Raw genomic sequence first — 14,701 nt, 5'->3', positions numbered from 1 at the left:
TCTCCTCTCCATCTTATCAATCTCAGTACCTTGGGTATGAGAGGCAGATGAGGGAACACATACACTGACTGGTACACCCACGGTGTTACCAGAGCGTCTACAACTATTGCCTGAGGGTCTCTTGACCTGGCGCAATACCTGTCGAGTTTTTTAATCATGTGGACGACTTCTGGGTGAAGTCCCCACTCTCCCGGGTGGAGGTCGTGCTGAGGAAGTCTGCTTCCCAGTTGTCCACCCCCGGAATGAATACTGTTGACAGTGCTATCACATGATTTTCCGCCCAGCGAAGAATCCCTGCAGCTTCTGCCATTGCCCTCCTGCTTCTTGTGCCACCCTGTCTGTTTACGTGGGTGACTGCCATGATGTTGTCCAACTGGATCAACACCGGCTGACCTTGAAGCAGAGGTCTTGCTAAGCTTAGAGCATTGTAAATGGCCCTTAGCTTCAGGATATTTATGTGAAGTGATGTATCCAGGCTTGACCCTAAGCCCTGGATATTCCTTCCCTGTGTGACTGCTCCCCAGTCTCGCAGGCTGGCATCCGTGGTCACCAGGACCCAGTCCTGAATGCCGAATCTGCGGCCCTCTAGAAGATGAGCACTCTGCAACCACCACAGGATGGATACCCTTGTCCTTGGTGACAGGGTTATCCGCTGATGCATCTGAAAATGCGACCCGGACCATTTGTCCAGTAGGTTCCACTGGAAAGTTCTTGCGTGGAATCTAACGAATGGGATTGCTTCGTAGGAAGCCACCATTTTTACCCAGAACCCTTGTGCATTGATGCACTGAGACTTGGTTCGGTTTTAGGAGGTTCCTGACTAGCTCGGATAACTCCCTGGCTTTCTCTTCCGGGAGAAACACCTTTTTTCTGGACTGTGTCCAGGAACATCCCTAGGAAACAGAAGACAAGTCGTCGGAACCAGCTGCGATTTTGGAATATTGAGAATCCAATCGTGCTGCCGCAACACTACCTGAGATAGTGCTACACCGACTTCCAACTGTTCCCTGGATCTTACCCTTATCAGGGAATCGTCCAAGTAAGGGATAACTAAAATTCCCTTCCTTCGAAGGGATATCATTTCGACCATTACCTTGGTAAAGACCCGGGGTGCCGTGGACCATCCCTACGGCAGCGTCTGAACTGATAGTGACAGTTCTGTACCATAACCTGAGGTACCCTTGGTGAGAAGGGTAAACTTTGACATGAAGGTAAGCATCCTTGATGTCCCGAGACATCATGTAGTCCCCTTCTTCCAGGTTCGCAATCACTGCTCTGAGTGACTCAATCTTGAATTTGAACCTCTGTATGTAAGTGTTCAAAGATTTTAGATTTTAGATTTAGAATCGGTCTCACCGAGCCGTCTGGCTTCGGTACCACAATAGTGTGGAATAATACCCCGTTCCCTGTTGCAGGAGGGGTACCTTGATTATCACCTGCTGGGAATACAGCTTGTGAATGGCTTCCAAAACTGCCTCCCTGTCAGAGGGAGACGTCGGTAAAGCCGACTTTTGGAAACGGCGAGGGGGAGACGTCTCGAATTCCAATATGTACCCTTGAGATATTACCTGAAGGATCCAGGGGTCTACTTGCGAGTGAGCCCACTGCGCACTGAAATTCATTGAGAACGGGCCCCCACCGTGCCTGAGCTTGTAAGGCCCTAGCGTCATACTGAGGGCTTTGCAGAGGCGGGAAAGGGTTTCTGTTCCTGGGAACTGGGTAATCTCTTCAGCCTTTTTCCTCTCCCTCTGTCACGAGCAGAAAAGAGGAACCTTTTGTCCGCTTGCCAACAAAGGACTGCGCCTGATAATACGGCGTCTTATTTTGAGAGGCGACCTGGGGTACAAACGTGGATTTCCCAGTTGTTGCCGTGGCCACCAGGTCTAAAAGACCGACCCCAAATGTCCCCTTTCAAAGGCAATACTTCCAAATGCCGTTTGGAATCCGCATCACCTGACCATTTTACTGGTAGAATTGGACAACGCACTTATACTTGATGCCAGTCGGCAAATATACTGCTGTGCATCATGCATATATAGAAATGCATCTTTTAAATGCTCTATAGGCAATAATATACTATCCTTATCTAGGATATCAATATTTCCAGTCAGGGAATCCGACCATGCCAACCCAGCACTGCACCTCCAGGCTGAGGCGATTGCTGGTCGCAGTATAACACCAGTATGTGTGTGAATACATTTTTGGATACCCTCCTGCTTTCTATCAGCAGGATCCTTAAGGGCTTGCCATCTCATGAGAGGGTAGAGCCCTTGTTCTTACAAGCGTGTGAGCGCCTTATCCCCCCTAGGGGGTGTTTCCCAACGCACCCTAACCTCTGGCGGGAAAGGGTATACAGCCAATACTTTTTAAGAAATTATCAATTGTTATCGGGGGGAAACCCACGCATCATCACACACCTCATTTTATTTCTCAGATTCAGGAAAACTACAGGTAGTTTTTCCCTCACCGAACATAATACCCCTTTTTGGTGGTACTCGTATTATCAGAAATGTATAAAACATTTTCCATTGTCTCAATCATGTAACGTGTGGCCCTACTGGAAATCACGGTTGTCTCTTCACCGTCGACACAGGAGTCAGTATCCGTGTCGGCGTCTGTATCTGCCATCTGAGGTAACGGGCGCTTTAGAGCCCCTGACGGCCTATGAGACGTCTGGACAGGCACAAGCTGAGTAGCCGGCTGTCTCATGTCAACCACTGTTTTTTTATACAGAGCTGACACTGTCACGTAATTTTCAACAGTACATCCACTAGGTGGTGACATCACTGTTACAGACACTGCTCCGTCTCCACATAATTTTTCTCCTCATACATGTCGACACAAACGTACCGACACACAGCACACACACAGGGAATGCTCTGATAGAGGACAGGACCCCACTAGCCCTTTGGGGAGACAGAGGGAGAGTATGCCAGCACACACCAGAGCGCTATATATATATATACAGGGATAACCTTATATAAGTGTTTTTCCCCTTATAGCTGCTGTATGTTTTAATACTGCGCCTAATTAGTGCCCCCCTCTCTTTTTTTAACCCTTTCTGTAGTGTAGTGACTGCAGGGAAGAGCCAGGGAGCTTCCCTCCAACTGAGCTGTGAGGGAAAATGGCGCCAGTGTGCTGAGGAGATAGGCTCCGCCCCCTTTTCGGCGGCCTTATCTCCCGTTTTTCTGTATATTCTGGCAGGGGTTAAATGCATCCATATAGCCCAGGAGCTATATGTGATGTATTTTTTGCCATGTAAGGTATTTTTATCATGTTTTATTGCGTCTCAGGGCGCCCCCCCCCCAGCGCCCTGCACCCTCAGTAACCGGAGTATGAAGCGTGCTGAGAGCAATGGCGCACAGCTGCAGTGCTGTGCGCTTCCTTATTGAAGACAGGAACGTCTTCTGCCGCCGATTTTTCCGGACCTCTTCGCTCTTCTGGCTCTGTAAGGGGGCCGGCGGCGCGGCTCCGGGACCCATCCAGGCTGGGCCTGTGATCGGCCCTCTGGAGCTAATGTCCAGTAGCCAAGAAGCCCAATCCACTCTGCACGCAGGTGAGTTCGCTTCTTCTCCCCTTAGTCCCTCGATGCAGTGAGCCTGTTGCCAGCAGGTCTCACTGAAAATAACAAACCTAAACTAAAACTTTCACTAAGAAGCTCAGGAGAGCCCCTAGTGTGCACCCTTCTCGTCGGGCACAGAAATCTAACTGAGGCTTGTAGGAGGGTCATAGGGGGAGGAGCCAGTGCACACCAGTTAGTCCTAAAGCTTTCTTTAGATGTGCCCAGTCTCCTGCGGAGCCGCTAATCCCCATGGTCCTTACGGAGTCCCCAGCATCCACTTAGGACGTTAGAGAAATGAATGTTAACACTTGTACAACTGTCCCGTCTGTGATAGTGGAATGGTCCTAAGACCTAACCACCAGCCTAATAACTGTACTCTATAATATCCAATACTGCGTTCACTTAAGCCTAGAGATCAGGTAGTACTCCCTGACAGAATATCGAAATCCGCCTCGCCAAAAAGGGAAAACTTCTGGGAAAATTCTGATTAAATGGCAATTCTGTGAGACCGTAAGATTTTAGAGCATGTCTCAGGATATGAAAAAAGAAGCTGTTAACAGTGGCTAAGCACTTCACTTGTTACTTGTAGCCTTAATTAAAACCATAAGTGATTATTTTGTTTTCTTACCTTGGCTTACAGGGTGTCATGTCCTCTGCTTTACCATTTTGTAGTTGCTTACTACAAGTGACACCTGAATGTAAGATGAATCCTGACCATTACTACTGTGATTAAGCCTTTAATTAGCAATCCTTTATTAAAATAACCATTTTTATAAAATGCAAAAAATATGCTTTTCTACTACTTAGCGTCACTGTGGTATTTGTATTTTTAAGGAATTATAACTTGGGTGTGTGAACAATATCTTTTGATGTATATCCATGTTTTTTTTAGGTTAATCTTGTATTTGCTTGAATGATAATTTACATTGACCGAAGCCTCTTTTTAAAAATAAATACATTCTATTACATAGCATAATGTCTATTTTAGAAAGATTGTTTACATGTATACTTTTTTTTTAAATCCCGCCAAGTACACAGTGGTGTACGGTCCCTACCTTTTTACCTTAAAATTTGATATTACTTACCTTTTCACTTGCTCATGGGAATGTTCACAAAAAATGCAAATTTGCTGGTACACTGGATCGCATGTTTGGAATTGACTTGCAAAATAGATCTGCTGTGCAAATTTGCCATAACAGATCGAAGGACTCAATTTGCTCCTAATAGAATAGACCCCTTAGTGACCATTTGAAGATTAGCAAGCATGAAATGTTGTATGATTGGTGTGAAATAATTGCTTCTATGCACTCTAGCAGTAGAACAGAGGTTCCCAAACATGTTACTCAAGGCACCCTAACAGGTCATGTTTTAAGGATATCCATTGCTGAGCACAGATTGTTAAATCAAATTGATTGAGGTACTAATTAAGTGGGTGTGGATCTTGGGGTCGACAGTCATAAGGTCGACCGCTATTGGTTGACAGGGACTAGGTCGACACCTGAAACAGGTCAACATAGTCATTAGGTCGACATGAACTAGGTTGACATGGAAAAAAGTTTCTTTGTAAAATGACCGGGAACCCCAATTAGTGCACCTTTGTCCCCTTGCATGGCGAGCGAAGGCAAGGTGCCTCGCTCTGCTATCACTGCGCTCAGCACACATTACTATTCCCAATCGTAGTCCACGTGGATCGCAAAGTATGAAAAAGTTAAAAAAAAAAAAATGTGAAAAACTCATGTCAACCTTTTTCCATGTCAACCTAGTACATATCGACCTATAGACCATGTCGACCTAATGCTTGTCGACCAATTGTGGTCAACCTAATGAGTGTCGACCTGAGGGCAGTCAACCTAATGACCGGATCCCAATTAAGCCACCTGTGGCCCACTTTGGTTATCCTTACAGCCTGGACTGTTAGGGTGCCTTGAGGACAATGTTTGGGAACCTCTGCAGTAGAACATGAAATCTTCATACGGACATTAAATGAGGCATATCTGACAGCTGTATCTCTTACCAGTGATTCTCAGCATTGATGATTGTGATACTTTTATAGGGAGGTTCAGCATTAGACTGCTTTTACTTTATTGTCATTTAACTGTACATAGTTTTTTTTTTCTCTATTTAACATTATAACCTGTCACTGACGTATATAGATACTTAAACCTAAATGTACACACAAGTTATGAGAAACAAGTCCTGACACTGAAGCATTTCATTCTTCAGTCAGTAATCGGATCCACTGTAAACTAGTGAACATACCTAGGTGATAGTTTTGTAATGTTTCATATGTGTAGGAACTGACATAGAGCCACATAGTAGTTTGGTCAAACCTCTTTAGCCTCTGGTAACTGTTTAGATTTTGTGTGTTATGTATAATCACACAGAGGGGTCAATTCTATTAGCGAATTTGTGAAAGTGGACTTGCAGCATAAAACTTGCATCCACCTAAGAAATGAAATTGAATAGAAATGGTGATTTGTGGCGGTCAGGCGATGTCACATGATTTTTCTACAAAAGTGACCTGGGAGAATTGCAAGAGAAAGTACGAAATCATCCTAAGCCATCGTAATGTGTCAGTTTAGACAGATGGACCACATAGTGAGTGGCATTAAGCAAAGGAATGGAGGTTCTTAAAATGCGTAAGATTCAATTGTTGCTCCATTCAGGTGTGAGTATCCCTCTTAGACTTATTTCTACTTGCAGCTTCCTTATGTGGCAAGCAGAAATGTTGGAAAACTCTGTGGTTTTGGGGCCTTAATGGGAGTTTATCTGATATACGTGGCAAAAACTGATGTATTTGGGTGCAACATTAATTAGCGCTGTGTAAAATACAATTTGAATGTCCCCCTTAAAGTGTGCACAGTATATTAATGTTTTATCTGGTTTTTCTGAGCTTTTTTATATAAGTTTGTAAACTGTTAATCACCTGAAAAATGACATGTCTTTATTGAGCAAATTATACTATTTTAAGCCCTGCTTAAATACTACTAAATACTACTTAAATACTAAATCCTGCTTAAAGCCTTACTGTCTCGCCTTTTTTACCTTTTAATTTAGATCTTACCTTTTCAACCTTAAATTTAAACCTAATCCTAAAAATCATGAAAAACCATTAAGTCAGCTTTTTTGTATTGTATTTTTTGTCGACCTTTTAAACTACTCGACCTTTTATCCCCGTCAACCAATTATCTGTCGACCTACTCGCTGTCGACCATCTGGTGTGGACCTATTGACTGTTGTCTCCCATCTGGATACCATATCTTACAGCTGTATTACTCTTGGTAATGGTTCTCAACCTTGATTGGTGTGATACTTTTATCCGGAACTTCAGCATTACACCGCTTCATGTCGAGCTGTGGAGTTCAAGTTGCCTTAAATTCCTTATCTGCACATTCTTTGTGAATGTTAATCCCTTGTATTAAAATTGTGTCTTGCACATAGATGCCTTATGTGCTATATTATCAAAATTAATATACACTGGCCTTATCCAAGCTGTGTGACATTAAGAAATACATTTGCGTAAAACAACTTACTGTATCTATACAAAGTAAATGAGCCAGATTTATTGCATGCAGATTTATAGGTGCGTGTGATCACCCTTACATAAAGCATTGTTTCTCTAACGTCCTAGTGGATGCTGGGAACTCCGTAAGGACCATGGGGAATAGCGGGCTCCGAAGGAGGCTGGGCACTCTAGAAAGATCTTAGACTACCTGGTGTGCACTGGCTCCTCCCACTATGACCCTCCTCCAAGCCTCAGTTAGATTTCGTGCCCGGCCGAGGTTGGATGCACACTAGGGGCTCTCCTGAGCTCTTAGAAAGTTATATTCTTAGAATTTGTTATTTTCAGTGAGACCTGCTGGCAACAGGCTCACTGCAGCGAGGGACTAAGGGGAGAAGAAGCGAACTCGCCTGCTTGCAGCCGGATTGGGCTTCTTAGGCTACTGGACACCATTAGCTCCAGAGGGATCGACCGCAGGCCCAGCCTTGATGTTCGGTCCCGGAGCCGCGCCGCCGTCCCCCTTACAGAGCCAGAAGCAAGAAGATGGTCCGGAAAATCGGCGGCATGAAGACATCCTGTCTTCACCAAGGTAGCGCACAGCACTGCAGCTGTGCGCCATTGCTCCTCATACACACTTCACACTCCGGTCACTGAGGGTGCAGGGCGCTGGGGGGGGGGCGCCCTGAGGCAGCAATAAAAACACCTTGGCTGGCTAAAATACCTCAATATATAGCCCCTGGGGCTATATATGAGGTAAATACCCCTGCCAGAATCCCATAAAAAGCGGGAGAATAGGCCGCGAAAAAGGGGCGGAGCCTATCTCCTCAGCACACTGGCGCCATTTTTCCCTCACAGCTCGGGTGGAAGGAAGCTCCCTGGCTCTTCCCTGCAATTCTACAGTACAGTAAGAGGGAAAAGAGAGGGGGGGGCATTAAAATTGGCACTGTATACAGTATATTATATAAAAAGCAGCTATTAGGGACATAACTCAGTTAGTCCCTGTATATATATAGCGCTCTGGTGTGTGCTGGCATACTCTTACTCTGTCCCCCCAAAGGGCTTTTGTGGGTCCTGTCCTCTATTTGAGCATTCCCTGTGTGTGTGGAGTGTGTCGGTACGGCTGTGTCGACATGTTTGAGGAGGATAATGATGTGGAGGGGGAGCAGATGCCTTTAGCAGGGATGTCACCCCCTGGGGGTCAGACACCTGAGTGGATGGTATTATGGCAGGAAATGAGTGCACGTATAGACTCCTTACATAAAAAATTTGACGACATGCCGACTGTGGGACAGCCGAGTCTTCAGCTCGTGCCTGTCCAGGTGTCTCAAAAGTCATCAGGGGCTCTGAAACGCCCGTTATCTCAGGTGGCACAAGTAGATGTCGACACGGATACTGACACCAGTGTCGACGACGATGAGTCAAATTTAATGCCCGTTAAGGCCATTCACTGCATGATTGAGGCAATGAAAGAGGTGTTAAATATTTCTGATTTACATCCAGGTACCACAAAAAAGGGTATTATGTTTGGGGAGAAAAAACTACCTGTAGTTTTTCCCCGTCAGATGAATTAAATGAAGTGTGTGAAGAAGCGTGGGCTTCCCCTGATAAGAAATTGGTAATTCCTAAGAAGCTACTAATGGCGTTCCCTTTCCCGCCAGAGGATAGGTTACGTTGGGAAACACCCCCGAGGGTGGATAAAGCGCTCACACGTTTGTCTAAAAAGGTGGCACTACCGTCCCAGGATACGGCCGCCCTTAAGGAACCTGCTGATAAGAAAGCAGGAGGCGATCCTGAAGTCTGTATATACAAACTCAGGCATTATACTCAGACCAGCTATTGCGTCAGCATGGATGTGCAGTGCTGCCGCTGCGTGGTCAGATAAACTGTCAGAAAATATTGACACGTTAGACAGAGACACGATCCTGCTAACAATTGACCATATAAAAGACTCAGTCTTATACATGAGAGATGCACAGAGGGAAATCTGCCGGCTGGCATCTAAAATAAGTGCATTATCTATCTCTGCTAGGAGATGCTTATGGACTCGCCAGTGGACTGGAGATGCAGATTCCAAAAGGCACATGGAAGTCTTGCCTTATAAGGGGGAGGAATTATTTGGGGATGGTCTCTCCGACCTAGTTTCCACAGCAACGTCTGGGAAGTCAGCATTTTTACCCCATGTCCCCTCACAGCCTAAGAAGGCGCCATTTTATCAGGTTCAGTCCTTTCGGTCCCAGAAAAACAAGCGGGGAAAAGGAGGGTCTTTTCTGTCAAGAGGCAGAGGCAGGGGAAAAAGGCTGCAGCAAACAGCAGGTTCCCAGGAACAAAAGTCCTCCCCCGCTTCCTCTTCCAAGTCCGCCGCATGACGGTGGGGCTTCACAGGCGGAGCCAGGTACGGTGGGGGCCCGCCTCAGGAATTTCAGCGATCAGTGGGCCCGCTCACAGGTGGATCCCTGGATCCTTCAAATAGTATCTCAGGGATACAGGCTGGAATTCGAGGCGACTCCACCCCGCCGTTTCCTAAAATCCGCCTTGCCGATTGCTCCCTCAGACAGGGAGGCGGTGCTAGCAGCGATTCACAAGCTGTATTCCCAGCAGGTGATAATCAAGGTACCCCTACTTCAACAAGGCCGGGGTTACTATTCCACACTATTTGTGGTGCCGAAACCGGACGGTTCGGTGAGACCCATTTTAAATTTGAAATCCTTGAACACATACATAAAAAAATTCAAGTTCAAGATGGAATCGCTCAGGGCGGTTATTGCAAGCCTGGACGAGGGGGATTACATGGTATCCCTGGACATCAAGGATGCTTACCTGCATGTCTCCATTTACAATTCTCACCAGGAGTACCTCAGATTTGTGGTACAGGACTGCCATTACCAATTCCAGACGCTGCCGTTTGGACTCTCCACGGCACCGAGGGTATTTACCAAGGTTATGGCGGAAATGATGATACTCCTTCGAAAAAAGGGAGTTTTAATTATCCCATACTTGGACGATCTCCTAATAAAGGCACGATCCAAGGTACAGTTGTTAGTGGGAGTAGCACTATCTCAGGAAGTGCTGAGCCAGCACGGCTGGATTCTGAATATCCCAAAGTCACAGCTGGTCCCCACGACACGTCTAATGTTCCTGGGAATGATTCTGGACACGGCCCAGAAAAAAGTGTTTCTCCCGGAGGAGAAAGCCTGGGAGTTGTCTTCTCTAGTCAGAGACCTCCTAAAACCAAAACAGGTATCGGTGCATCACTGCACGCGGGTCCTGGGAAAGATGGTAGCTTCTTACGAAGCAATTCCATTCGGCAGGTTCCATGCCAGGATTTTTCAGTGGGACCTGTTGGACAAGTGGTCCGGATCGCATCTTCAGATGCATCATTTAATAACCCTGTCTCCACGAACCAGGGCGTCTCTTCTGTGGTGGCTGCACAGTGCTCATCTTCTGGAGGGCCGCAGATTCGGCATACAGGACTGGGTCCTGGTGACCACGGATGCCAGCCTACGAGGCTGGGGGGCAGTCACAAAGGGAAGAAATTTCCAAGGACTATGGTCAAGTCAGGAGACTGCCCTTCACATAAATATTCTGGAACTAAGGGCCATTTACAATGCCCTAAGTCAAGCAAAATCCCTGCTCCTACACCAGCCGGTGCTGATCCAGTCAGACAACATCACGGCAGTCGCCCATGTGAATCGACAGGGCGGCACAAGAAGCAGGACGGCGATGGCAGAAGCCACAAAAATTCTCAGATGGGCGGAGAATCATGTACTAGCACTGTCAGCAGTGTTCATCCCGGGAGTGGACAACTGGGAAGCAAACTTTCTTAGCAGGCACGACCTCCACCCGGGAGAGTGGGGACTTCATCCAGAAGTCTTCCAAATGATTGTAAATCAATGGGGTCGTCCACAGGTGGACATGATGGCGTCCCGCCTAAACAAAAAACTAGAGAAGTATTGCGCCAGGTCAAGAGACCCTCAGGCGATAGCTGTGGACGCTCTAGTGACACCGTGGGTGTACCGGTCAGTTTATGTGTTCCCTCCTCTACCTCTCATACCAAAGGTATTGAGAATAATAAGAAAGCGAGGAGTAAACACAATTCTCGTGGTTCCGGATTGGCCGAGAAGAGCGTGGTACCCGGAACTTCAAGAGATGATCTCAGAGGACCCGTGGTCTCTGCCGCTCAGACAGGACCTGCTGCAGCAGGGCCCCTGTCTGTTCCAAGACTTACCGCGGCTGCGTTTGACGGCATGGCGGTTGAACGCCGGATCCTGAAGGAAAAGGGCATTCCGGAGGAAGTCATTCCTACGCTTATTAAAGCCAGGAAAGATGTTACGGCAAAGCATTATCACCGCATATGGCGGAAATATGTTGCATGGTGCGAGGCCAAAAAGGCCCCAACAGAGGAATTTCAACTAGGTCGATTTCTGCATTTCCTGCAAGCAGGAGTGAATATGGGCCTAAAACTGGGCTCCATTAAGGTACAGATCTCGGCTCTGTCGATTTTCTTTCAAAAAGAACTAGCTTCAGTACCTGAAGTTCAGACATTTGTGAAAGGAGTGCTGCATATTCAGCCCCCATTTGTGCCTCCTGTGGCACCTTGGGATCTCAACGTGATGTTGAGTTTCTTAAAATCACATTGGTTTGAGCCACTAAAAACCGTGGATCTGAAATATCTCACGTGGAAAGTGGTCATGTTATTGGCCTTGGCTTCAGCCAGGCGAGTGTCAGAGTTGGCGGCTTTATCATGTAAAAGCCCTTATCTGATTTTCCATATGGATAGGGCAGAATTGAGGACTCGTCCCCAGTTTCTCCCTAAGGTGGTGTCAGCGTTTCACCTGAACCAGCCTATTGTGGTGCCTGCGGCTACTAAGGATTTGGAGGACTCCAAGTTGCTAGACGTTGTCAGGGCCCTGAAAATATATGTTTCCAGGACGGCTGGAGTCAGAAAATCTGATTTGCTGTTTATCCTGTATGCACCCAACAAGCTGGGTGCTCCTGCTTCTAAGCAGACTATTGGTCGTTGGATTTGTAGTACAATTCAGCTTGCACATACTGTGGCAGGCCTGCCACAGCCAAAATCTGTCAATGCCCATTCCACAAGGAAGGTGGGCTCATCTTGGGCGGCTGCCCGAGGGGTCTCGGCTTTACAACTTTGCCGAGCAGCTACTTGGTCAGGGGCAAACACGTTTGCAAAATTCTACAAATTTGATACCCTGGCTGAGGAGGACCTGGAGTTCTCTCATTCGGTGCTGCAGAGTCATCCGCACTCTCCCGCCCGTTTGGGAGCTTTGGTATAATCCCCATGGTCCTTACGGAGTTCCCAGCATCCACTAGGACGTTAGAGAAAATAAGAATTTACTCACCGGTAATTCTGTTTCTCGTAGTCCGTAGTGGATGCTGGGCGCCCATCCCAAGTGCGGTTTATCTGCAATACTTGTACATAGTTATTGTTAACTAAATCGGGTTATTGTTGAGCCATCTGTTGAGAGGCTCTATTGTTTCATACTGTTAACTGTGTTTCATATCACGAGTTGTACGGTGTGATTGGTGTGGCTGGTATGAGTCTTACCCGGGATTCAAAATCCTTCCTTATTGTGTACGCTCGTCCGGGCACAGTACCTAACTGAGGCTTGGAGGAGGGTCATAGTGGGAGGAGCCAGTGCACACCAGGTAGTCTAAGATCTTTCTAGAGTGCCCAGCCTCCTTCGGAGCCCGCTATTCCCCATGGTCCTTACGGAGTTCCCAGCATCCACTACGGACTACGAGAAACAGAATTACCGGTGAGTAAATTCTTATTTTTATAGGGGGGAATTCCATTAGTGACTGAGGTTCCAGGTTAAGTGTGTGAAGCTATTCAATTGACAACATTGCGCCCGTCACTTAAATCAGGAAACGTAGCAGCTTACCGCGGTTAAACACAATGCATTAGTCACAGTAAACAGCATCTCCTGACTTACTGTATGTGCTGGATTTGATGACTACAGAACTTGAACTGAAGACCCCAGCTGCAGATACATCCCACACATACTGTACATTTGTCTCCCATTTAGAAATGGCTGTGGTGGAGCACATTGTTATTAGCTCTCAGGTGATGATTATTCTAATCTTGGGGGAGGCAAAGTCCGGTAAGGCAAGGCTGATTATTATAGTAGCTGTGTATTGGTTTGAGCGTGGGTGGATTGGAGGTTTAGATTGTGGAACGAGCAAGACGCCCATCAACATGATTGTGAGATCATGTTCTTCTCGCATTCATGTGGAAATATTGCAGTGTCATACACACCTTTTTATGTGTAAACCACTACTAACTAACTTACTATCTGAAAAATATAAGGAGCTATACTTGATAGAAGACTTTATACACCCAACATTTTAGTTTTTGTTTTCCTTCAAATTCTGAAACAGCCATATTTACTGAAAAGAATGGTGATTGATGAAAAGCTCATCGTGAAAATAGCTTTGCTTTGTACATGCTATTATTTATCTTCATAAATCCTTTCTGCTGACCAAGTAAAGGTTCGGAGACAGACTGTCAATACAACATTTGCCAGCGCTGCATAGTTTATGCAGAAGTTCCTGGGATGGTAATGTTGAGACACATGTTTTCACTCAGAATTCATGGAGAAGTAGGAAAATAGGAAATGGCTGTGGTAGATCACAGGGATCTTAGAATTCATCTAAATAATATTTCCACTCTGCCTCTTTCTCCTCTGTGTGTTGCTGTGTATATGAGTATGGAAGTACCATGGCTAAATCTCATTTTTACCCAGAGATTGTTAATGAAACACTTATTTCATGAAGTTCAGATGAGACTTCACTTGAATGCTAGCCTAGTAATTAATAAACAGATGTAATCAAAAGAAGTGGATTCTGCATGAATTTGCTGATTGACTGCATAATTAAAATCATTTGGATTATTTCTTTATCTTTTTGGCACAATGTAAGAGTGCTTTTGTTACACAAGTTCTCATACAGTCTAAATCTACAGAGAGTAAATGTGCCTGAATTGCCTTATTCGTAGTCCTTCTATTATATCACGTGATGGAATAGGGATCTATCATGCATTATTCAAATCATGAACTTGTGCTAACACGTGGAGAAGACTGTGAAAAAATCTGCTAAAGCTTCAGTGATTAAACACTGTCCATTTATCTCTTAATAATACAAATATTAATGTACCCATTGGTGTAAATATTTGTAATATATAAAACCTAATTTGTTGGATTAGTACTTACTATAGTGTTGTCCAAACACTTGCATGAATAAGTCTTATGTTACAAATATGTGCTCCCAGGCTGAATACTAGGAAGAGAAAGTCATATCATAGAGTTTATGAAGTTTCTTCAAGATAACAGGAGCTTAAAAAAATAAAATTGTGGAGCGCCACCTGTTGGACACCCCGTTCCTATTTGTCTTTTATTCTATTCATATAAACACAGGAATGCAGAGTGAATACATTTTGATTGGTGTAAAGTTACTCGGGTGGTACAAATACCCCCTGCTGTAATTGCTAATGAATGATGTTCCTTAGTACATGAATGATCAAAGTCATTTGCTGATATACTGTAGTACAGGTTGAGTATCCCATATCCAAATATTCCGAAATACGGAATATTCCAAAATACGGACTTTTTTGAGCGAGC

The 14,701-nt window shown here is 45.5% G+C and overlaps 1 protein-coding gene across 1 annotated transcript in view; it reads left to right on the top strand.

The window, feature by feature from the left end:
• Window positions 1-14,701, top strand: part of TBC1D12 (TBC1 domain family member 12) — a 307,345-nt gene that overhangs the window by 74,408 nt on the left and 218,236 nt on the right. The window lies entirely within an intron of this gene.

Source organism: Pseudophryne corroboree, chromosome 3 (genome assembly GCF_028390025.1).
Source record: "Pseudophryne corroboree isolate aPseCor3 chromosome 3, aPseCor3.hap2, whole genome shotgun sequence".
NCBI classification, from domain to species: domain Eukaryota; kingdom Metazoa; phylum Chordata; class Amphibia; order Anura; family Myobatrachidae; genus Pseudophryne; species Pseudophryne corroboree.
The sequence above is the reverse complement of the archived record's forward strand: the minus strand, read 5'-3'. Positions and strand labels throughout refer to the sequence as shown.